Source organism: Bombyx mandarina, chromosome 07 (assembly GCF_030267445.1).
Source record: "Bombyx mandarina strain Sakado chromosome 07, ASM3026744v2".
Classification (NCBI taxonomy): domain Eukaryota; kingdom Metazoa; phylum Arthropoda; class Insecta; order Lepidoptera; family Bombycidae; genus Bombyx; species Bombyx mandarina.
Window position 1 is genome coordinate 4,862,715 of NC_143214.1, and position 24,903 is coordinate 4,887,617.

Consider the following 24,903-nt stretch of genomic DNA (forward strand, 5'->3'; position numbering starts at 1 on the left):
TTAATGATCCAATGAGGAATAGTCATGAACCAAAGCGTGGCGAATCACCAAGTGACCTTCAATGTTCAGTAACCGAATCTAATTTTCGAATTTACTCTGGCTCTTAAAATGATCCATCAATTTTTTTATAAAGAAGTGGTTAGTTATCGAATGCAAAAAATTGCCTGAAATATATAAGTATCTAATTAATTAGAAGCTATTTCGCAAATAATCTCTGTTTGATAATACTTTTGTTTATTCCTTACCATTAATATCACAAAAAATATTTCAGTACATACATTCCCGTACTGTAAACGCGGAAACTTCTAAGGTGTTCCATTTTTTCTCTATCGGAAGAATTGAATCGTGAAATCAATAGAACAAAAAATAAAGAAAACGAAAAGTAAAAAAAGAGATATTTTATTCTCGTCGAACCATTGAGACAAACTCAATACTGCGGAGTTTTAAAAACAAAATCCAAATGAATAAAATATTTAGGTCAACATATTTCAAATTACACACACAAATAGAATGACGCTACATTCCCTCGTATAAATACAGTGTGCGCATTTTTGTGGGATATTTAAGTATTAGAACAAAGTAGCTATCATAACAGAGTAACATTCAGTTATGTCCTTGACCGAAATTACCCAAAATTCGGTTACATAATGTTATTTTCACCTTTGGAAGATACAGTACAACTATTGATGAAACAAAACCTTAAAAGATCCTCAAAACGTATATTTATAGATATTCAAAATGAGCATAACAATGGGCAATTTCACTGATAACATACTATTCTCTTTAAAATTGGAGGTAATAAGTAGGTCATCTACGTACATGATTATGTAATGGCAATCAAATGAAAGTGTCGACATGTTTGTGTACGTACCGGTTTTATTGATTTATTGGTAGGAAATCCGTCATTAGTGGTCATTCCTGGTTATATATGCGGCTGGCAATTTTTAATTTTACATGCACAAGTGAAAGATCACTGTTTAATGATACCCATTAAGAGAGTCTATGGCTTAAATATTAGTATCAAATCACTCAAATAGAATCCTATTTTAAATGGAACTTTCGGATCAGATTCATTTTGCATTTTAATTTTAAGGTTAATATAATGTATATTTATTTATTAAGAGTTTTATGTTTTGCCATCATCCCTTTTTCAGATTTCATTCGAAAGTTCCTGTTAAATAATCCGTGCAAGCACATAGGAATCTCAGCTTGATAGCCCCCTCAAAATGTTTAGGCTCTCATCAAAAGCATCAACATCATCATCATGAACTTCTTTTGTTTAAATTTTGAACATAATACGGTCACGCTTTCATTTAGATCATTTATAATTTTGATGAAGCAAATCCGTCAACACTTCATCCATGTCCTTTCTTACACTGTTTCAAAACATTGTTCAGTCGTTCCACATTTAGCTCTCGTATAATGAGGGTCGTAGGAAACATGGGAGGGTCGGTATCGAGCACGTGTCCCTCCCGTTTCCGCTAACGTGTTTACACTATTCGTTTTATGTTTCATTCCTTCTTAAAATACGTTTTGATCTTTCGAATATTAATTTACGGACATAATAATAATAATCAATTAGGTAATAATATTTATATGGCAAAATAAAAAATTTCGTGTTGATTTTATATGACTGTTTTCATGTGTGGTATAATAATTTAACTATAAATATTGACCAGAGCCGAGTAATAAAACAACAAAGGTAATTTAGTTTTTGGTATTCGTGTATTAAAATTTAAAGTGGTCGTGGCCTAAAGGATAAGACGTCCGGTGCATTCGTGTTGAGTGATGCACCGGTGTTCGAATCCCAGGCGGGTACCAATTTTTCTAATGAAATACGTACTCAACATATCTTCACGATTGACTTCCACGGTGAAGGAATAGCATCGTGTAATAAAAATCAAACCCGCAAAATTATATTAGCGTAATTACTTATGGTAGGACCTCTTGTGAGTCCGCAAGGCTAGGTACCACCACCCTACCTATTTCTGCCGTAAAGCAGTAATGCGTTTCAGTTTGAAGGGTGGGGCAGCCGTTGTGGCTATACTTGAAACCTTAGAACTATATCTCAAGGTGTGTGGCGCATTTACGTTGTAGATGTCTATGGGCTACAGTAACCACTTAACATCAGGTGGGCTGTGAGCTCGTCCACACATCTAAGCAATAAAAAAAAATAAAAAAAAGATGTCTATGGGCTCCAGTAACCACTTAACATCAGGTAGGCTGTGAGCTCGTCCACCCATCTAAGCAATATAAAAAATAAAAAAATAAAATACCTCACGATTTGTCGGTTACCCTAAAACTCAATAAAGCTAATTGTATGAGATACGTCTTTAAGCCAAAAGTGCGTCACCAATCGTAAATTTTAAGCACCAACAGCAGAGTCACAGTCGGATGAATGTATTAAGTATGCATAGAGAATGAACATGTAAATATCATGTTTTCATTCATTAGAGATTGTCCCGTACGCCAATATATCCGACTCTCAATCTAATAAGTAAAAAATCTAGTTTCTAACCGTTAAATTCCTGAATTAATCAAAACACGCCACAATAACAAAGGATCCCAGAAAAGTACCAAGTCTGAAGTAATTACACCTGAATATATGTTTTTTAAAGAATTTGGTCTTAAAGATTACCTTATTTATTGAACCTATAAGACCTGGAATGGAAGTCTGAACTCTTATAATAAGATCTCTATTAATGATTAAATATTAATGATCTAATAATTATGAATAGGTAATAAATATCCTTTTGTAAACTGATTTCGATGATAAATACGTAATATTTTTGTTAGATTGTACTGTTTCCGATTTGGTTTTTCTAATAATTAATACAACCCTTTAATCAATTATTTCATTTAAAAACCGCGTACCTTTAATAAAAGTGTAATTATTTTGTAATTAGTTAAAACAAAACCGCGTAAGTGACTTTACACAAAATCTAGGCTAACTACGATTAAATTTACGTTATTTTCCATTAAAGAAAGGTGTAAAGAACTAGCTGTGAAGTTCAGTTGGTAATAACAATTGAAATGGCTGAGATATTAAGTTTTTTCTTCCTCCTGTAAAATCATCAAAATGCAAATACGCGGTCTTTACAAGTTGCACTTACGCGGATTCGCACGCGCAGCGACGTTATATCTCAAGGTGGGTGGTGCATTTATGTTGTAGATGTCTATGGGCTCCAGTAACCGCTTAACTCCAGGTGGGCTGTGAGCTCGTCCAGCCACCTAAGCAATAAATAAAAAAAATATAAAGTGAATTAAACTGATGATATGACTCTCACAATTCAATAACGATAAAATAAATCCACTAATGTGTTCTTATCATGCAAATGATTACGGAGTATGAAGTTATACGTACGTTATTCATGTTTAAATATCTCATTACAACACGATCAATAAGAGTTTTCAATTTCAAATTACGAGCAATAGAGTATAAGAGCAATAGCATATTACTACCTTTTCAAAAGTCGTGAATATTATCCACTTATTAGAAATATGTAAAACTTAGTTTCACTATTTAAGACACTCTCTGAACAAAATTCGCGCTAACGTTTACAAGGCACCTTTAGTTAGTATTAATATTCGAATTATGAAGGCACAGTCATGTTCAGACAATTCCAAATGATATTTTAATGAAGTTACTGATACAGTATACAAACATTACCCTAAACTAACTGTGATCCTTTTCAATGAACACTACAAAAAGAAATGCTTTTTATAAACAATCGATTATTGACATCTCACTAAGACTTAACTTGTATCGTTACGTGTAAATAAACATTTATTAATGTGTCAGATCTCGTTTCACGGCCATCTTTAGATCGCTCTCACGCCCCCGTGGGAAAATATCCTCTTTATTTAACCAACGAACTTAAATTGTCCCGTTTATAGCTGAACCGATCTTTACTGTCCACTAAATATTTAGTTTCGTGAATTATTTTAGGCAGAAGGATACATTGTCTTCGGATTTTCTGTGTTTATTTCTGTGAGTAGAAATAGACAATTAGTCAAAGTTATTAGTGTAAACATTAAGAACATTTCAACGCACACAATGTAACAGAATTCTTTTTATGATAAAACTTTTTGTCGTTTGAATACACACAGACTTAAATAACTAAAAATTAACCCAAAAATGTTGATATAAATATTAAGACAAACTTAAACAATGTACCTTACCCTAGTAGTATCAAAGTCATTGAAAATTCTATACCTGAAACAAAAAAAAAAAACAACTGTTATAAAAACTTGATGAAAATAAATCATCATTCATCATTATCCTGCCCTTCTCCCAGTCACCTGGGGTCGGCGCAACATGTTTTCTCCTTCCATACTCTTCTATCATATACCATTTCTTCGCTCACTCCCCTCCTACCCATATCGTCTTTCACACAATCCATCCATTTCTTCTTAGGTCTACCTCTTCCTCTAAATCCTTCCACATTCATAGTTAACACTCTCCTAACAACCTCATTTTCATTCCGTCTCATCACATGTCCATACCATCCCAAACGTGCACTCCTCAGCTTCTCTGTCACAGGTGCCACTTTCAGACTTCCTCTAACATATTCATTCCGTATTCTATCCATTCTCGTTACTCCACACATCCATCGCAACATTCGCATCTCTGCTGCATGCAATCGCCTTTCATCCGCCACTTTCGTTGTCCAACAAGCTGATCCATACAAGACGGCAGGCCTTATTAAGGTCTTATATATCTTCCCTTTTAGGGGAAGAGGGATGTGCGAGTCACATATGGTGCCCGTGACCTGCCGCCATTTCATCCATCCTGCGTCAATTCTGTGCCTCACAGTACGATCCAGTTCACCGTCGCTTTGGATAACAGACCCTAGGTATCGGAAGTCTTGACATACTGGCAAAGGTATTCCGTCGAGGAAAATGGGTGTAAAATTGGAGAGACCACCAAAATCACAGAACAGATGTTCGGTTTTCGATCTGCTGATTTTTAGGCCAACACTCTCCAACTTGCATCGCCATTTCTCCAGTATGTTTTGGACCTCGAGCCCGTTTTCTCCGACGAGCACTATGTCATCGGCAAACAGCATACACCAAGGGGGCTCTTCCTGTATCTCCGATGTCAAGGCATCCATCACAAGCAGGAAGAGATAGGGACTTAGTGCAGACCCTTGGTGTAAGCCCACTGCCACATTGAACTCGTCGGAATTCCCCGCGGCGGTTCGTACATACGTCCTGGCTCGACTGTACATGGCACAGATTAACCTCACATACTTACCAGGTATACCTTTCTCATTCAATGCCCACCACAAAACTGCTCTAGGTACTCGGTCGTACGCTTTTTCTAGATCAACGAACACCATATGCAGATTCCTGTGCACGTCGCGATGTTTTTCGCACACTTGGCGTAGTGCAAATATGGCGTCCGTTGTCCCGCGACCAGGCATGAACCCGAACTGGTTTTGGGTGATCTCACTTTCATCTCGCAATCGCTTTTCTATCACTTTCTCCCAAACTTTCATACTATGAGACATAAGCTTTATTCCCCGATAGCTGCCACAGTCTTGCACATCCCCTTTATTTTTGTATATGGGCACCAGCGTGCTGATGCTCCATTCCGTAGGGATCACTTCTTCTTGCAGCAGCTTATTGAAGAATAAAGTCAGCCACTTATATCCGTCTTCTCCCAGTATCTTCCATACTTCCACTGGTATACCGTCTGGTCCTTCCGATTTTCCGCTTTTCATACTTCTCACTGCTTCTCTAACTTCATACATACTAATCTCATTCACAAGTCCGACGTTCTCTGGCTTCCTATTAATCACTCTATTCCAGTCGTTCTCCTCATTCATTAATTTTTCAAAATATATCTTCCAGCGCTCTTTTATTTCGTCATCTCTCATTAAAACTTTACCTGTCTCATTTTTCATACATCTGACATGCTTAATATCTTTCGCTCTTTCTTCTCTAGCTCTTGTAATACGGTAAAGTTCCTTTTGTCCACGAGGTCCATCTAAAGCGGTATACAACCGTTTCTGAGCGTCAGACCTGGCTATAGCAACCGCTTTAGTGGCCTTTTTCTTACATTCTCTATACTCATTCTTCCTAGCTTGCCTCTCACTTTCATTACCTCTTTCTAGTTGCCACTTTTTGAATGCATTCTTCTTTTCTTTCAATTCTCTCTGTACATTCTCATTCCACCACCATGTATCCTTGTCAATTATACCTTTCCCTTTTGATTCGCCGAGCACAGCCTTAGCTGTCTTCCTGACACTATTTGCCATTTCATCCCAACAATCATTCGCAGATTTCTCTTTCATATCCTTCATTTCCAAGATGTTTTCTATCATTATTTCCCTAAATCGACCAGCATACTCATCTGTCTCTAGCATACGCCATCTAATTTTTGGCGAGAGACGGTTTTTTCTCCTTAGGTACTTGTAACTGACTGTAATGTCCATTAGTAACAGTCTATGCTGCGTCACCAATGCTTCACCCGGCAGTACTTTGCAGTTTTTGACACAGACCAACTTACTTCTCTTAATCAGAAAGTAGTCGATCTGTGTCGCGTGATTACCACTCTTATAGGTGATAAGGTGTTCAGGCCGTTTCTGGAACCACGTATTCGCCACTGCCAGGTTAAAGGTAGTCGCAGCTTGGAGCAACTGGTCTCCATCATCATTACGATTGCCATACCCCCACCCTCCATGCACCCTTTCATAGCCCTCATTTGTAGCTCCTACATGTCCATTAAAATCACCTCCTATACAAATCTCTTCACTCTCTGGAATGCGAATCATAACACTATCAAAATCCTGCCAAAATTTTTCTTTCACGTCCTCCTTGCACCCGGACTGAGGCGCGTACACACTTATAACATTCAAAATAACACTTTCACAAACTATTTTTACGGTTATTATCCTATCACTCGTTCTCATGACATGCGCCACACAATCTTTCAAATCCTTATCTAACACTACTCCCACGCCATTCCTTCTTCCATCACTTCCACTATAATACAGCTTATATCCTTCACCAATTTCTCTAGCTTTCGCTCCTTTCCACCTAGTCTCTTGCAGACATGCTATATTTATTCTTTTCCTCTTTAACACATCTACTAGCTCCCTTCCTTTCCCAGTCATACTGCCCACATTCCAGCTTGCATACCTCAATCTCATCTCTCTCACATTTTGGGCTTGCGTCTTACGTCGCACCCGCCCGTGATGCGACAACCCTCGTCCACTTTCCACAGAGACCGGGTGCTGTCCCTGCGCGTCGCCTGCGGGGGACGCCCTAGCCCTGGTGCTCTTCTTTTTATTCCTTCTCATGTTGCTCTAAGTTTTGGCAAAGTTTTTATGACCGGCCGCCTGCCTGACGTCAACCCTCCTTGGGAATGCTTTTGTTGACCTTGGGCCGAGGTTTTATTGGCTTTGGTCTGGCTTTGGCTCTTAGTCGCCTTCTACGACACCCATGAGCTAAGTTTGGGTTGGGGGTATTCTTAGGCGCCCACCACACGCACTTGATGAAAATAAATAACAGCCATAAATAGGGCGAATAAAGTACACAGATAAGATATAAACATCACATGATAAACGATAAGCTATATGCAAATCAATAATAAGTCACGACTGGTAGGCACAGATCGTACATATGTCTTTATTTTATACGATATTTTCACATTCATCAGATTGTAGATCGAGCTATTAAAAACGATCGTACTGCATTGTATTGCATGCCTCTATTTTAATGTCTTTCTTTTTTAAATGTATCTTAGATAGTACTCCTGATTTAGATACTATCCTAGATACTACTCTCAATTTATTTTATTGTTTTTATAAATATTGTAACATCAATAAAAAGGCGATAAGACTTAAAAATTACAGACACTTCTCCCAAGCTAGATAGGTCATAAGTAAAAATAATTGCTGAGTACTTTTAGTTAAAGATTCTTTTAGTTTCGGTTAAGATTGTGACTATACTGAGACCTTAGAACTATATCTCAAGGTGTGTGGCGCATTTACGTCGTAGATGTCTATGGGATTCAGTACCCACTTAACACCGGGTGGGCTGTGAGCTCGTCCACACATCTAAGCAATAAAAAAAAAGAATAGTTTGCAATTATTTTTACATATTAAATTAAAATTCGGCACTGAACCGTAAAGTTCTTCTTCTTGATCATACGATTGTTCATTTAGGCTGTTTGTAACTAAAACTAATTTAAACTATAACATAGTTACTATATACTATATTCGTTTCGATAATGATTCTTACAACAGTGCTAGTTTTAGTTTATCCTATCTGACTTTTATTCGAAAAGATAAAGTTCTTTGTCCGAAGAACAAACAATGAAACAAGACTAATTGAACAACCTTCGGCTGTGGGATCATCCAAGCGTGTTTAAGGTCGCCTTACAAAGATATGTTTGACTGGCGGTTAAATTAAAGAATGAACTTCTCGTGTTACAGAGTTTCTGTGGTACAATTCTCAAGAATTCTTTGTTTTTTTACTATTATATGGCTTCTCTATCCTTCAAACCGACACTCGTTATTGTTTCGCGGCCCCCGGTCACCGTCCTCGTCGAACCCGTCGCTTGCGACGAAGGGCTCGACGAGCGAATTAGCCCATATACACAGCCCACTGAGTTTCTCGCCGGATCTTCTCAGTGGGTCGCGTTTCCGATCCAGTAGTAGATTCTGCGAAGCACTGCTCTTGGTAGTAGAAAAAAAAAATAGTTTCGCAGCAGATAGTTGCAGGTCAACTGTCAACCCGTGTTGATCTACCCAGTAAGCTAATAACAATATGTGTGTTACTTGAGCTTTATAGCAAACAATATAGTTGTGTAAGGTCAATAAATAAATACCTTCACGCGGTAACAATGAGGTTTTTCGCAATAATAATTAAAATAATTGCATTAAAGTTTAAAGTAATTAAATTTAATTATTTAATTTGTTTACTCGCAAAAAACGCGTAGACGATCTAGATGGCCACGTGGAATTTACAGACAGCACAATCTGAACGCCCTTGGCCCAATGACCTCCACCTTCAAATTAAACCAACCCGGGCTTCCAATAGTTCTTAAAACGTTTAGGGATTATTAGCCCTTGTTTAAATTTGTGTAGTTTAAAAACTAAAAAAAGTGCTTAGATAGCAAACCGAACTAAAAATTAATTTAATCTTTTTATTTATTTATTGATACTGGTCAGGATACTAGATTGGATTTATAAAGCTGTATTATCATCGGACGTCTTGAAGTCTATAAAAATTACATTTAAATGTTTTGTTCCATACTTTCATAACAAGCTAATAAAAGCGTGTTAAAAATGAACACATTCTCGCTACAGTTCAAGATTCGCACCACAACACGTAAAGAGCACGGTACACTTGACAAAGTGACAGTTTGTGTCCGAACGCAAAAGCGTGGAACGACTGTTTTGTTAGAACGTAAGCTTTAATGTTTTGTGCATACATGCGTGCGAAATTTGAATAAAAAAAAACTTAATTAACATATTTTTATACAGTACAGGCCCGTGCCCCTGAGAGTGAGCTGAGATTTTATGCTCACATAAAAACCGGCCACAAAACTACGTCGGAAATTTGGCACTGCAGGTTGACCTCCCCGGTCGGAGACCTAAGACAAGAGACTCAAGACAAGATGGAAAGATGCACTGTGATGTGTGTGGTGTAGATGTGCTGAAGGAGAAGAGGAATACAATGTTACTAATGAAGATGTCGAAGATAGAGCGAAATGGAGGAGAAAAATAAGGAAAGCTGACCCCACCAACATGTGGGATGAATAGCTAGAAAGAGAGAGAAAGTTACCCTGTGGTTTTATTTGCGTTAAAAATTGTAAATTCGAAATGCGTACTTTATTCTATGAAGAATAGACTGGTACTGTTACTGGAGCTAATTCATAATATGAATTTTATCTTCCTCTTTAGATACGAGGTAACGGCTGTCTCACCTTTAAAACTGGAACATGTGACTTGCTTTGCAACAGAAATTTGTACCCTTGTGGTAGCTACCCAGTCACATCTTTACTTATCAATAATATCTTATACAAGATATTGATCACGAAATTAATCTTACAGTCGACATTAGCATAGGTTAATCAAAGTTACTTCAACTGTATATAACATAAAATACCTGACATTTAAAACAGTAAAACATTTAAGTCTGAGAAATGTCAAGCATTCATTAGACTCTGAATAGAGACTATGAAAGGTCTATTCAACCGCTATCCAATGAAAGTTAATTAGATGAAGCCATCTTAGAAGCTGATAAAGAGAAGGATATAGTGAGGATTTCAAGCCGTCTGAAGATATGTGAAAACAAAGATGTTTTGAGATGTCAGAGGAACAATTTATAACGATATTTTAATGATAAAATTGCGGTGCACATTTAAATTTCATAAATAAAGAGTAGATAAGATTTTCAAGATGCATCTGATGAATTGGTATTAGAAGAATTAAAGTTCACTTTTTGCAAGCACAGTCTTGTACTTTCATCTATACTAATATTATAAAGCTGAAGAGTTTGTTTGTTTGATCGCGCTAATCTCAGGAACTACAGGTCCGATTTGAAAAATTCTTTCAGTGTTAGATAGCTTATTTATTGAAGAAGGCTATAGTCTATATAACATCACGCTAAAACTAATACAAGCAGAGCACCCATAAAGAATGTTTCGAAATCGTTTTTTTTTTTTTTTCGTTTTGAGAGCTTCCGCTGCGTACTCTGCAGAAACGGTTGAATTTTTGCTAAAATAATGTATGGCAGAATTATTCCCCTTTAAAAGATCTAAAAAAAAGTCTGCGACACCATATGTCTATATGTTAAGGTTGGCTCACTATAATGTTTTTTATGCTAACCAAATTTGTTCTAAAATAAAGCATTATTTGTGAACTATTCGTTGCGGGCAAAAGCTAGTAAATATATATTTGATTAAATTAAATTGATTAAATTTTAATTATGCTATAATATGGCATTCTCATTTGTATTTTGAAGCGAGCTTAAGTAATCTTAATTCTCCTAATTACTTTTTTATAATCTATCAACAAAGATATCCTCTATAAGGTATTTGAACGAGAATGAAAATTATTATAATAGCGAAGACAGTAGCTTTACAGTCCTCGCAACATTTATCATTAGTGTAACTGGCTAATTATATATGAGAATTAGTTTACTCTAAGGCAAGGATAATAAAGTACATACTTACTTTACCTAAAACATAAAATTACATTTACCTTAACGAAATGATAATAAAACATAACATTATTATTATAGTCAATTGATGCAGCCAGTGTATTTTCATTTCTATTATTACAAATGAACCTCAATTTCAAAACGTAAATCTTCCCATCCGAGGTCACGTCATAAAAACACACTCGTTGTTATTAACTACTGTTATTATCATTAACCTTAATAGTTTAGTTAAAAGCTAATAAATACGGCATGGTATAATAATATTAAAACAATTCTGTAATCTGCATATGTTTCTGAAATAACTGACGTCATAATATTTTTATGTTGCTTTGAAATATGTAATATATAATATATAATATAATATGTAATATAGTTTACCAAACAACAAAAAAAGAATAATTGCAATACGTATATATGATTAAAAGACAATGTTTTTTTGTTAAGGGAGAACATTAAGCATTGCGTTTTTATTGTGCATTAATAATACAGGTTCCGCATAGAGGAGAATGTACATTCGAAAATTGGATTCTTAACGGCACCTTTTTTTCCTACCTATTCCCCGGTAGCGTAAGTTGGGTAAGGTGCTATTGCTCCTTTTGGCGAACAGAGCTTACGGGCTCAACCTGAAAAAACTTACTAACAGTAGCCCTAACAAGAGTAGTATTTCGCTGAATCTATCACCGGGCCCGAGAAACTCGATGGATTGTGTCTGTGGGTTAAAGTACGCCTGAACTCATTCGTAAGTAACGTGAAAATTGTTAATAGCTTCTACTTTGATATTAGAGTTTTATCATTTGGAAGAGCAGTTCTATTTCAAACACTTAAATAATATTATAAATACTAAAGACAACAAATTACTTGATTTTTGGCCCATCTCGATTTAAGTGGTTTTCGGAACCCATAAACATCACGGCGTGAATGCCGTCATCAACTATGACACATGAACTCAACCTACTATTATACCTATATATAACAAAACGTAAGTTCCCAAAATAATCGCCTCAAATTTAAAACCTCGTTGTAAATATCCGATCTATCTTAAATTACAACCGCGTTGCCTTTGTGCTTGTCTGAAAATATTATGTAATAAAAATATAGACAGCAGACATGAAATAAAAACTTTTGAATTAAATCAACAAATTAAGTCATGTTTTTAATGAAATTTATCTTCAAACTTCAACTTATAGTTACGTAACGGACGTCCGACTTATACAGGACACAAGAGAACAGAGGGCACTGTAAAACGGTGCTGGGTAATTTCCCCTTTTAACAACAAATACAGCCACACTGCTCTGTATTTCAATATAAACTAATAACAGGTTACGAAATATTAAATTACTCATATACATCAATTGTGTAGGATTATTACCTAAAATTACCTTTACCGAGTCATGCACTTTACACCCACATGCTACACTAATATAAACATCCGACACTCGAGTATAAATTAACCGCTAGTCAGCCAGAATTTGGTTAACCAATATCTTTAACGAAATTATATATTTATTGTTAATTTGTATCGAAACACTCCCACAGAGAAAGCTGAGGTAATTAAAGCTACATTTAATAACGAACAGAATGTGAATTGCATTGTTTTTGAAATGCAAATTAATTGCATGGTAATTGCATGCTATGATTGGAACTACGAGTGTTTAAACAATTAAGAATTGATCAGAAACGGTTGTTGTTGCACTGGCGGTAGGACCGTTTGTGAGTCCGCGCGGGTAGGTACCACCACCCTGCCTGTTTCTGCCGCGAAGTAGTAATGCGTTTCGGTTTGAAGGGTGGGGCAGCCGTTGTAACTATACTTGAGACCTTTGAACTTATATCTCAAGGTGGGTGGCGCATTTTGGGCCCTAAAATCCTTGGGCCCGCGATCTGCTCTCAACACCTGCAGATCGTTGAGTCTCACATACCCCGCGCGCCCCCTAGGCGCGGGGACCTCGTAGGAGGTTCGGCCCCCGGCCCGAGAAAAAAAAAAAAAAAAAAGGGTGGCGCATTTACGTTGTAGATGTCTATGGGCTCCAGTAACCACTTAACACCACGTCCCATATAAGCAAAAAAAAACATTATTGAAATGAGATAAGGAAAACGCATTTTTTTTATTGCAGGGTTGGATGAAGCAGCTCGCCCCCGTCAAGCTCGTGGCCTAAGCGCTTGAATCACCAAAGCATATAGACGTCATAATGCGACCCTTTGGAACACGAAGTCTAAGTCTTAATTACATAACGGCTGTCATACCCTTCCAACCGGAACGCTTACTGGTTCTCGGCAGAAATAGGGTAGTGGTAATCACGCAGATTGTTATATTAGCGAATTTGACTCTTATTGCGCAATGTAATTTCATCGTGGAAGCTATACGTGAGCACGTTCTAAGTATTATACTTATTTTATTAGAAATATTGGTACCTGCACGGGTAGGTAATACCAATCTGCCTATACCTAATACGAAGCAATTAAACATCTTGATTTAGGGAATAATATAACAGTTATATACCAACAAACAGAATTCGCCTCTTCTCCCAAAATGAGTGGTGACACATTGGTTCACACTCTAATATCCATGTTCCCTGAAAACTAGTTAACTATGAGCTGTGAGGGTGTTGTTAACTCATGTGCACATCGAGAGCAGAAAAAAATCTGAGATCATTTGAGCTCTACTACTCCGTAGAAATCTTCATTTTAATAATTAATCTCTGCAATAGTATTATTCCTATTCGTACACTCTTGACAGAGTGGTCGTGGTCATGCATCGGTCGGATCCTGCGATACCGATGCTCTCGCGATGCGACGCCATGTGGCATGGTGTTTCGCAGAGTGAGAGCAATCGTTTATGTTGGAGTGAGTCACAGATTTTATGAGGTCGGTCCATCGTGTTTGAGATCGTCCGCGAGATCTTTTGCCCTCAACTTTCCCTTGCACCACCAACCGCTCAATGGAGTCCTCATTACGAGTAATGTGCCCGAAGAACTTGAGGATTCGTATTTGGACTGTTGACGATAGTCTCTCCTTGATGTTGAGCTCTTTCAGGTAATAGTATTAGTGGACTCCAATTAAAAGATCCTATGCACACTAGCATCCCAACGGACACAAACGGCCCGCTGTCTGCTGTTATGTACAATTTACATACAGGTTTCCCGTAGGGAAAATCTCACCTCACAATACTTCATAATCCGTTGGCCCTATCGGTAAATCGATCTGGAGAAATTGCGTGTACGGTCCATGGAATATCCTCAGCTATTTGTCTAGGCATGTTGCATGTCCAGATCAACGATAAGGTGTACATTAATTTTATAACGTATACCTATTAACGGAACTTATTACATTTGTTCTCGACCTTCGTAATGTAAAATAGTCTACTGCAAATTTATGAGGTGAAATTTGTAATTTCGCCCTGGATTATTTCAGATACACTCGAGTTCTCAGATAAAAATTACTAATGTTAGTTCTTAACGTTTGACGTACATAAATGAGATCTCTAAGTAATTTTAGATATCGAATACTTATAACAGCAGTACATAGTTTGATTAGAATGAAGTAAAGATTGCTTTGGTCTTGCAAACCGAGATGGCGAATATTCCTCGGCAGAAATAAACTGATCATACCCAATTAACACTGATATAAGTTATTAATATTACTCATAACAAATCAACTTTAAACCCGGACAGCGAATATTAAAAACAAATTTCCCACATCTATGTACTCTCAAAACAAATAAGACACCTAGACGTCAGCGCAAATATACAAAGTAAAAAATCTCCGCGTAACGTGAACCAACTTCCCCTGACAGGAAGCACGAATGAAGCAGTTTAATAACGAAAGGAAACGATTAAGTTGTCGCAGAGCATCCTATTATTGCACCAATGAGTCTAATTTATAAACCGAAATGTAATTATTGATTTTCTTTGGGTGTTTGTTAAGTTCTCATTTTACTCATGAAATGAAGGTAAAAACTACACGTGATTAATACTGTACAAGTAGTTTTAATGTAGTATCTATGAATTTAAAATAGGTTTACGATTTAGTCTTGTACTTATTATCACTATATGTATTTGAAAACTTTTTAGATAAGAGATTGAACAAGACAAGAGATTGAACATGCCACCAACGTAACTTTGACTGGTCGGAAGTTTGGACAGCGACCCACAATTAGGTACGTTCTGATGGCTACCGATGACCAGGTAGCATACATAGTATGCCTCGCTGTGGTATGAATTTAGATCTTCACGACGACTTAAATCTAGAACCGCTACGAAAGCATCTAAGAGAAGCGTCAGAACGCTACTTTGAAAAAGCAGTGCGGCACGATAACCCTCTTATCGTGGCCACCGCTAACTACATATCCGACCCAGGTGACGGGGTAAAGCAAAGCCGACATCGCCTAACACATGTCTTTTCGGATCCCCCGGATCCACTCTCGATGCTTTAGGCTTTTCAAGCATCGGTCACCGTCCTCGTCGAACTCGAGTTCGACGTGCGAACTAGCCCAAAGACACAACCCACTGAGTTTCTCGCCGGATTTTCTCAGTGGGTCGTGATTCAGATCCGGTAATAGATTCAGCGAAGCACTGCTCTTGCTAGTGTTAGCAATTCTCTCAGGTTGAGCCCGTGAGCTCGCCTACCGGTATGCGTGAAGTTGGAATAGCCGCTTAGATTACCAAAGATTAGGTAGGGAAAAAAGTACCCTCGAACGTAACTGTGGAAGGTAGCTTGATTTCTAAAAATTATAGAATTGCGAAATTAATAAAATGAACAATAGTTTATCTGCCATCTCTAAGTTTTAACAACTCTGGTCTCAAACTAAACGATCATTACAAAACACAGCCCTATCCCAAACAATACACCCACATTGGCGAAGTACCATTAAGCAATACATCTTTGAATGGTGTCACGCTCTACGTTAAAACAATGGACTCAATATATTCTGCTAGATGAAGACGAGTACAATACAATTAGAAAGCCCTTCTTGGTTCCGTATTCTCTTGATGATTTTTTTTTTACGTGAGCTGTTAAGTTTGCTCATTAAGTTTGAGTTTATAATCAAACAAATCGTTGTACCGTTGAGTCTTGACCTACATACACTATAAAATCTTTCATGCTAATTACGAGGTGCGATGGTAACTGCGGTAATTATTTCGATTTCCGTTTTACAATCATGGTTGATATTTATCATGTGGTCTACAAGCAGTGAATTTCAAGTCCGTCAACTATCTATCTACTTGTGTTACGAGGCTGCAAGCCGTACGTACTCAAAAAGACCAAAAGGCTACTTAAATGAGGCTCTTGAAAAAAATTTGTATTTGATTAGTAATTGCTTTAGAACACGCTACTTTTCACAGTGAGCCTTGAACGTAATGTGAATAGTTTTATAATATTTCGAATAACAAAAATTCCGAATCCTAAATGATGGTTCTTAATATGGATTTCATATATGTCAAGGTCACACTTTTCCATCAATGGTTTATTTTAAGTTTTTTTTTGGGCAGCAATAAGTAGCCCAGAAATTCGATCCTTGGGAGCTCTTTAATCAAATACATCAATAGAGCATCCCTCTAGGATGATTGACCCATTTCCGTTAGGGGCATCTACCCACAGTTCTTCACGTCTCGGTTCTCATCAAATATTAGATATTTAAACAGTACACTCGAAAGCATCTGTTCCAGCTACCTTGCTAGCTACGTATCTTCATTTAAGAAACTTCTGCCTTACCGTTCGGTCTTGTTCCAAAAGCCTTAATTACACGTAACCGACTTTGCAGTCACGCAATCATGGCCGCGTCAAAATTCAAAATGCTATGTGAACTTAACCCGTTGCTAGAGAAAATATGCCCGCTGAGTCACTTGTGTTACTCAGTTGTTATTCCGCGTAGGAATAAATAGAATATTGCTAACAACCCATCAAACATTTGGTATCGTAAAACTAATGTTTTTATAAGACCATTTAATAAATTCTTTTTTTTTTTTAATTGACGGAGACGGTCACACGAGGCCTACGGTTGAAATGGCATTGAATATTTACCGTGCCCAAGTATAAACGCGTCTCGAACATAATAATATGACGAAAAAGGCGAAATTCTTTGCTTTGATAGGCATATTTTATTTCTTTGTTTTCATAGGCATGTTTAATAACTGGAATTGATTGATTTTAAATTTGCGGTCCCTATATACTTACTCGAAATTAATGCATTATAATAAAATATGTAGATAACCGTGCGATAGATAACCACCTGACATCAAAGCGTGAATACAGCCATCCACCTCTAATATGAAGCCGAAATATGAATCTATAACAAACACCCTTCAAGCCGAAATGCAGGAATATTTCGCGCTAGATACAGAGATAATGTTGGAACCAATCGATGCGGACTCATACGTCTTACCATTACACCAATAAGAGCAAGTCTTTTGATAATAATTAAAACTACTATTATGGTTTAATCCCGTGTTTGTTAATTTCACTTTATTATTTCGAATATTTTACATTTTTGGGTCACGGACGACGTGCATTTGTTTCTAAACCTTCTGACCGTCCTAATACTCGTACCCTATTTGAAACTAATTTTAATATTTTCTTCAGGTTTCGCGAGACCTGATATTTATGACACAAACAATTATATCTACGACACGCGAACACTCAAGAAAATCCTTTGCTAATTTGTGTTTATTGAAATTTATTTTACATTTTCGGGAACCAATAACACTATAACCAAGAATAATTTTATTTAATTATTCTATTATAAAAATTTCATTAGTTTATTCCCAATTATAGCCACTGAAATTGTAATCAATAGCGCTTAAAGTTTTTTGGAAAATATTTAATAATGGTAAAAAAATCCGAGCTTGTTAGTCAGTCGATTAAGAAACGTTTGGCGTCTTAAATGTTTATTTATGATAAGGAAAGTAGTCTCCGGTACCAACAAACAACATGTGGAAAAATATACCCGTTTATTTATAGAGTCGCCATGAGAAAATGTATTCAGGTCGTCAAAATAAATACATTGAATCCATGATATCTAAATCTCTGATAGCGTTGTTGATAGATTTAAACATTTTGAAGTTTTATCGTTTTAATTGATAGGACAAAGGCTTGATATACCTATACTTACTATGTACTTACTTTCTGCTAGTCTCACGATCAATGTGACCGAGCTGGTTTCCAGTTATTTAGAGATTTTTGACAAAATTTACTATGACAGTACGTATTGTACTAAAAGACCGTGACTTTGTCGAATGTTTAGTTACAACTCCAGTGATCCCAGCTTAGTAGTTGTATTTTTATCTACAAATTACCAATTTCGATTATAGGTGCAATCGACAGTGCATTAACATCAAAAACAAAAAAAAATTAAAAAAAAATATACAGCTAAGATTTGATTACATTTCATTCATTTAAAATTGGAAGCTTTGCAAAATGACAAATCAGGATTCTATGTAACAATAATTTTATTTTTAAGTTTACTTCCACTGCGAACAGTTCGGATTCTATTTGTAACAACTCAAAATGTTGTTACACTTATACTAAATACTAACTTAACTAAATACTAAACGTAAATTATTTAATGTTAATAAAATTAAACAGTTTGTTGCTATAAGTATAAAACGAACGATAATTCTGCTGAATATTAACCGCGGATTTAAAGGAATCTGTTTCATGGGAGAACATGAAAATTTTGATAAATCAAGCGAACGTTTTTAACGGTTACTGGTATTACTGGTGGTAGGACCTCTTGTGAGTCCGCACGGGTAGGTACCACCACCCCGCCTATTTCTACCGTGAAGCAGCAATGCGTTTCGATTTGAAGGGTGGGGTAGCCGTAGTAACTATACTGAGACCTTAGAACTTATATCTCAAGGTTGGTGGCACATTTACGTTGTAGATGTCTATGGACTACAGTGACCACTTAACACCAGGTGGGCTGTGAGCTCGTCCACCCATCTAAGCAATAAAAAAAAAATGTTAATAAATTAAACAGTTTGCTGCTACCGATAAGTATAAAACGAACGATAATTCTGCTGAATATTAAACACGGATTTAAAGGAATCCGTTTCATGGGATAACATGTTTCATGGGAGAACATGACAATTTTGATAATTCAAGCGAACGCTTTTAACAAACTAGGTACATTGAAATGTGGCAGATTCGACGGCACACGATGTCCACAAAAACTGACCTAATCCGAATAACAACTGACTGCAACAGCCGCTAACGGTATACACAGATTACATTTCGGCTGAAGCCACTTTCGGCGAGCATTGTTGTACATTTTGTATCTAGTTAGCGAACAGATTGCAAACAAGAATAATTTAAATTATTCTCATGCAGAATCATAGGTTCCGTTGTTATTCTTTGTGGTACGTCTAATTATGGACAAATCTCTTCGACATTGTACACATATTTGCGTTACCTATTTCTCAGTGTCTGTAGAAGAAAATGGCGCCTAACAGTTACTGTTTAGAGAGCTCTATAATGGAATACGCAATACCAAAACTTCGATTAGCGGATACTAATTTATGCGAATCATGTAAAAGAAATGTACACTTAATAATTATATTGCGGAATCATTGTCAGGCCGTTGTATGATTATTGATTAGTAGTACGAGTAATCGTAGGCAATTGATTTTTAATTTCAATAAAAGCTAGAATCAGTGGAGGCTTTTGAATTGTTGTTCGTTGTTTGTAGGTATGCAAATTATTTAAAATTCAACTACGATACAATGTACCAGTGCGAAATAGGGCGCGAATAGAGCATTACAGCAATGAAACAATTGTAAAAACTGCACATTACCAAAAGTATTTTCGCTTTGTCATTGATGCTAGTTAATGGTCTATCCCGGCATTCAGTGGTTACCGGAGCCCATGAATACAACATCGTGGATGTCGCCCTGCACCTTGAGACATGAGGTCGAAATCTCGATTGTATTGTCCCACCTTTCAAAAAAAATGCAAGACGGCTTCGTGGCAGAAAAAAGCAGAGTGCTACGTACTACTTACCGATGACCACCATTATACAATTATTGGCTTTTTAAAGGAAAATTTTGAAATACAAACTCAAAGACATTCTCAGTTCTGGCGAAGAAAATGGATCGGAGATACCGACTATAAAACCATAACAATACTATAACTAAATGAACTGAACTATGAACACATTTTAAGGTTAACAGGTCAGTGAAATGAAATGTAAATTGATATCGGCTTTTAATTTCTTCAAATAATCTTTTGGCATGTGCCGGTATTTGGAGTACTATCAATCAAAGGGCTATTTAGATCATTAAATTTTACAATATAATCTACGTTGTGATCATTTTAAAACTTTCTTTCAATACGAACGGTGCGAGCCGCTTTCGAACAATTAAATTAGTGAAATGTATCTCGGAATTTATATATATAAATATCTGTATATACGTTTATATAGAGTATATGAAACAGTTTTTTAGACACTAATTGACACTCTTCATCGATTCTGTTACTCCAAATTACACTAAAGAAATGCGTACGTGTCACTTCAATTGCAAATGAATACAAATTAAAGGACAGTGTTTTTACTTTCATTGATTTTTTCTCTTTTCAAATAACCATCAATAGCTATCGATGCTTATCTTTATAAAGACGGTCTTTTTTATGTGTTCATATTCGCCAGATCGCAAGACGTAAACTAATACAAAAAACACACAACTCACCTAAAATCTTGTATCATCATTCAAAACGCAGAATTGTCCGGAAGATAACGTCATCGCGGCTGACGAGACGGCGTCCGTTTGGCATTAATATAAATAGGTAAAAATAATACCAATACACTTTGTACTTTGACTGTTATAAGAGCACTTGTTTAAGCCACTATGTTATCGATAATTCGTCTAACAAACAAAACACGTCCTTTTGGTAAATAAAACACCGTGCATAATTTATCGAATCATTTAAATTCCTTTGATCATGCAAGAAAACCATTAAGGCATTATCCAAAAAAATAACATGGCCGCAATTTATAACCCATAGAGCGGAATTTTCTGAATCGTTCACTTTTATCGACACGACACAATATTCGTTGTCCTTAAAAACGTGATCGCGGGTCTTTATGTGATATAGCTTATTATTTATCTTAACTCTTTGAAACAAAGTTTGTAATTGTGTGACTGTTTGAGGGGCGGTGTCTTTACAAAGCATTTTATGTTTTATTTTATTATAATGCTGGCTTTCTAAAAGGACGATCACGTATATTGATTGACATTAGGATTGATACTTTATATATTTAATCTAAACAGTTTTTTAAATTGACAAACATAATTGAAAAGTAGCTTTTCATATGTGCTAAAAGAATTAAGTGTTAATATACATATTTAAAATGGAGTAGCAAAATCAGTCACTGCATGCAATGCAATGCCAACGGATTTTTTTTAAATAACTAAGTAATTGATATCTTCTTTTTCTTCACCTTATCCCACTAGGTGGGGTCGGCACAGCTAATTTTTCTCTTCCATTCTCTTCTATCAGCCGTCATCTCAACAATCGTCATTCACACACTCCATCCATGTCTTCTTCGATCAACCTCTTGCTACTCTACCTTGCACTACCATTTCCATACATCAATCAATCAATATATAACACTAAAACTACAAATCGACATTTTTAAATACATCGATTCGAAATTAATACGTTATTCACTCCAATATTTCATGAATTCACAGTTTTATATGATTCATAACATATCTACAAAGCAATATACATTTTCACTAATACTTAGCAATCGATAGAGCGTTGAGAATTACAGACGTTCCTAATTACAAATAGAAGGACTGACTGACGTCAACACAACTAATTATCACAGAATATGGTACGGCGAAATCAAATTTTTTTTCATGGAAGTTATATATTTTCAGGTGACAACTTGGCATTCTGCCACTTTAGGCAACCGATGGTTTAGGTACACATAACTTTCATACGTATACTTTATGAGTCACAAGTAATATTAATTCTGTCAGCATTCTTAAAAAATATACAAGCTTTTTTAATAATTTTTAATACAAAACTAAAGTCCTCTGCAAGCATTTTGTCGAGCTGTGGTCCAATAGTTACTTAATGGAAAAATATACAAAAACCGATGAATTGTTAAAAGCGAATTGGGCAATTTAAAACGAGATTGCGATTTCTGTTAGATAAGAGAATTCATGCTGACAGTAAAAAACATAGCAATGAAGTCACGTCTTAAAATGAAGCGGAGCGTGCAACAAGTGGCAAGAAAAATGGCAATTCTCGAATGAGTCGACTTATTGAGACCGCGCGTAAAGATAAAGTCTGACTGGCATATGAAGACAACGCAAGATTTATTGTTTAGGATGTATTTTATATAAAACTTTTCTTATAATATAAGCATTAGGTTTTTGTTCTATCTGAATCTAGTCTGTATTTTAAAATTCGCTTCATTAATAAATAAACATGAAAATGTAAGAGTCAAAACCTTCGAGCGATTGATGAAATGAATAAAATATTTATTGCTAATAAAATTTCAGACTAAGCTTTACAAGGAGCGTGCCGTGCAGGATCCGTGCAACCTCGAAATGGAAAGTCACATACTACATTGACACGCCAGCGTAGGGTCAAGGTAAATCAGTATAGTTGCGTTTTATATCATCGATCTTAGTAATCTGTGATAAAGTCCATTGGATGTCATAAACTTAATGCACTTGAAAGTTACACGCAAAATTCTCTGCAGATAAACAAAATGTGGATAACGTCAACGAATCAAAATGTTCAAATAAAAACGACGTAAGTAATTTTACAAAGCCGAATCGAGATATACCTACCGATGCTACGAAATTCGTTCAAAAGAAAGACAACCCGCATGCATAAGCCAGGACAACCGCAGACGACCGCACTCGCAAACTGGTTTCAGTGCACTATTATTATTAAAGGCTCGTGCCAATTTACAGACACAAACATGCTCCTCCACGATACAGTTAACAAAGAAAAGTGTTAAACACGTAACTGTAAGACGGTTACTGCAATTTTAAATACCAAAAGGACACAAACGATGGATGCTTCAAAAAATCAACAGGATGTTAATTATGAGTGACATGTAGTTCTTCTGTTTGAAATCCATGCAATCACTAGCACATCCAATAAGGCACTCGTATAGTTGTTAGGTTATAAAACTTTAAAAAATAATTATATTATAATTCGATATGAACACAACGAACTGTTAGCGTAAGTCAACCGTACGCTGAGCCGGCGACTCGCAAACTGTTCGGTTCCGTTTCAAAACTAAACATCAACGGCCACGCGGTGGGCGCCCTACCTTTCCATCTCCTTCATTTTACCGAAATGTTTAAAGCGTGACAGAGACGGCAATAATCGTACGAGGCTTGCTTCTTATCGCAGGATAAACTACACCCGCGTGTAGTTTTCGAACGCCGTGTTCCAAGAGGAATGAGGCATTTACTTTTTTTGTGCATTTAGCAGGATTTTTTTTATCATGTTTTAATCGATTTGAACTTCTATTTACGTTATCACGGAACGTTCTTCCAGAACGGGAAAAATGCAGGCAAGAGAAGAAGCGATGAGTGATCCAGGATTCTCGGAAGTTTTGTTTAAAAATAACTCCGGGTCCGACGATAGATGTAATTAGTTTAATGAATCTTTTTAGCTCAAGGCCGCTGGAATAAATTTAAGTTGCTTAGACTGACATTTAAAAGTGGCTGACCTAAAACCATTGATTAAAATAGTCGGTTATGATGTATCCACACTTACGAGGTAAGTGACGTGTGCGTTATTGCGACCTAAATCCACAGCTGCTATCCAAGCTGTATCGATCAAACAAAACTTCATAAATTCCACTTCAAAACGAGACCATTGAATAAATGAGAAATGATCTAATACCTAGTGATTTGAAGTAATTACTTTTTTATTTTTTTTTTATCCTACATTAGAAGAGTTCCAATTATTTTCATGGTTAGCAGCTTTATGAAAACTATTAATTAACGTGTTCTTAGCATAATCTTTAGTTTTAACGAATTCCTGATACTTTGGCGAATTTACGTGTTAAAAACCCGTTAAATGAAGTTTTGATGAAAAAATTTGTTTTTATTACTAATATGTAGTTGCAAAAAACCTTGTCGACTACGCAAAATGTTTGTCGTGATCAATACAAGAATAAGTACCTAAAATCATAATGCTGACTATCAGGAATTATTTGCCTTATTTGATAAGAGGAAGAAAACGCATAGAGCAGTATTACCGAAGTCAAGACAATGACGGTGTTAGTGAAGTCTGCAGATATATCACTTCGAACGCAGCTTTCGCAGCTTTTAGTCGAACCGAAATCGTTTACATAAGCTATCAAAGATCGCAAATAAGAAATAAAATGCATTAAAGTCATTGGTTAAAATGAAAATATAAGTTAATCTGACGTCCACTTTCACCAAAATGTTACATATTGTGAACACATCTCCGGGCTACATGACTTTTGAAATTCAATGTCTAATGACACATTCGGTATACTGATTGCAAATGCCTTAAAGGCATGGATCGAAATGATAAAACTTCGGGCATTTCTTACAGAGTCGATTTAATTGAGAGACACTAAACTACAGAATGTATGCCAAAGAGAAGAAAGTCCATATTACAGAATAATATTCACAATGGTTTCAGATGGTGAATAGTCTGTTCGAAAAGAGAAGACCATGCTACACCTGCTAATCAATAGTTTCCGGAGTCCATAGACTTCATAACCTG

General features: G+C 36.3%; 1 protein-coding gene and 1 long non-coding RNA gene across 10 annotated transcripts in view; both read right to left on the reverse strand.

Annotated features, from left to right (window-relative positions):
- Positions 1–24,179, reverse strand: part of LOC149502616 (uncharacterized) — a 40,968-nt gene extending 16,789 nt beyond the window's left edge. The window contains exons 1-2 of the long non-coding RNA XR_016323280.1: positions 22,977–24,179; positions 20,856–21,100 (exon numbers count right to left, since the gene is read on the reverse strand). This is a non-coding gene — a long non-coding RNA (uncharacterized LOC149502616). The remainder of the gene's footprint in view (positions 1–20,855; positions 21,101–22,976) is intronic.
- Positions 1–24,903, reverse strand: part of klar (klarsicht) — a 326,898-nt gene that overhangs the window by 126,710 nt on the left and 175,285 nt on the right. The window lies entirely within an intron of this gene.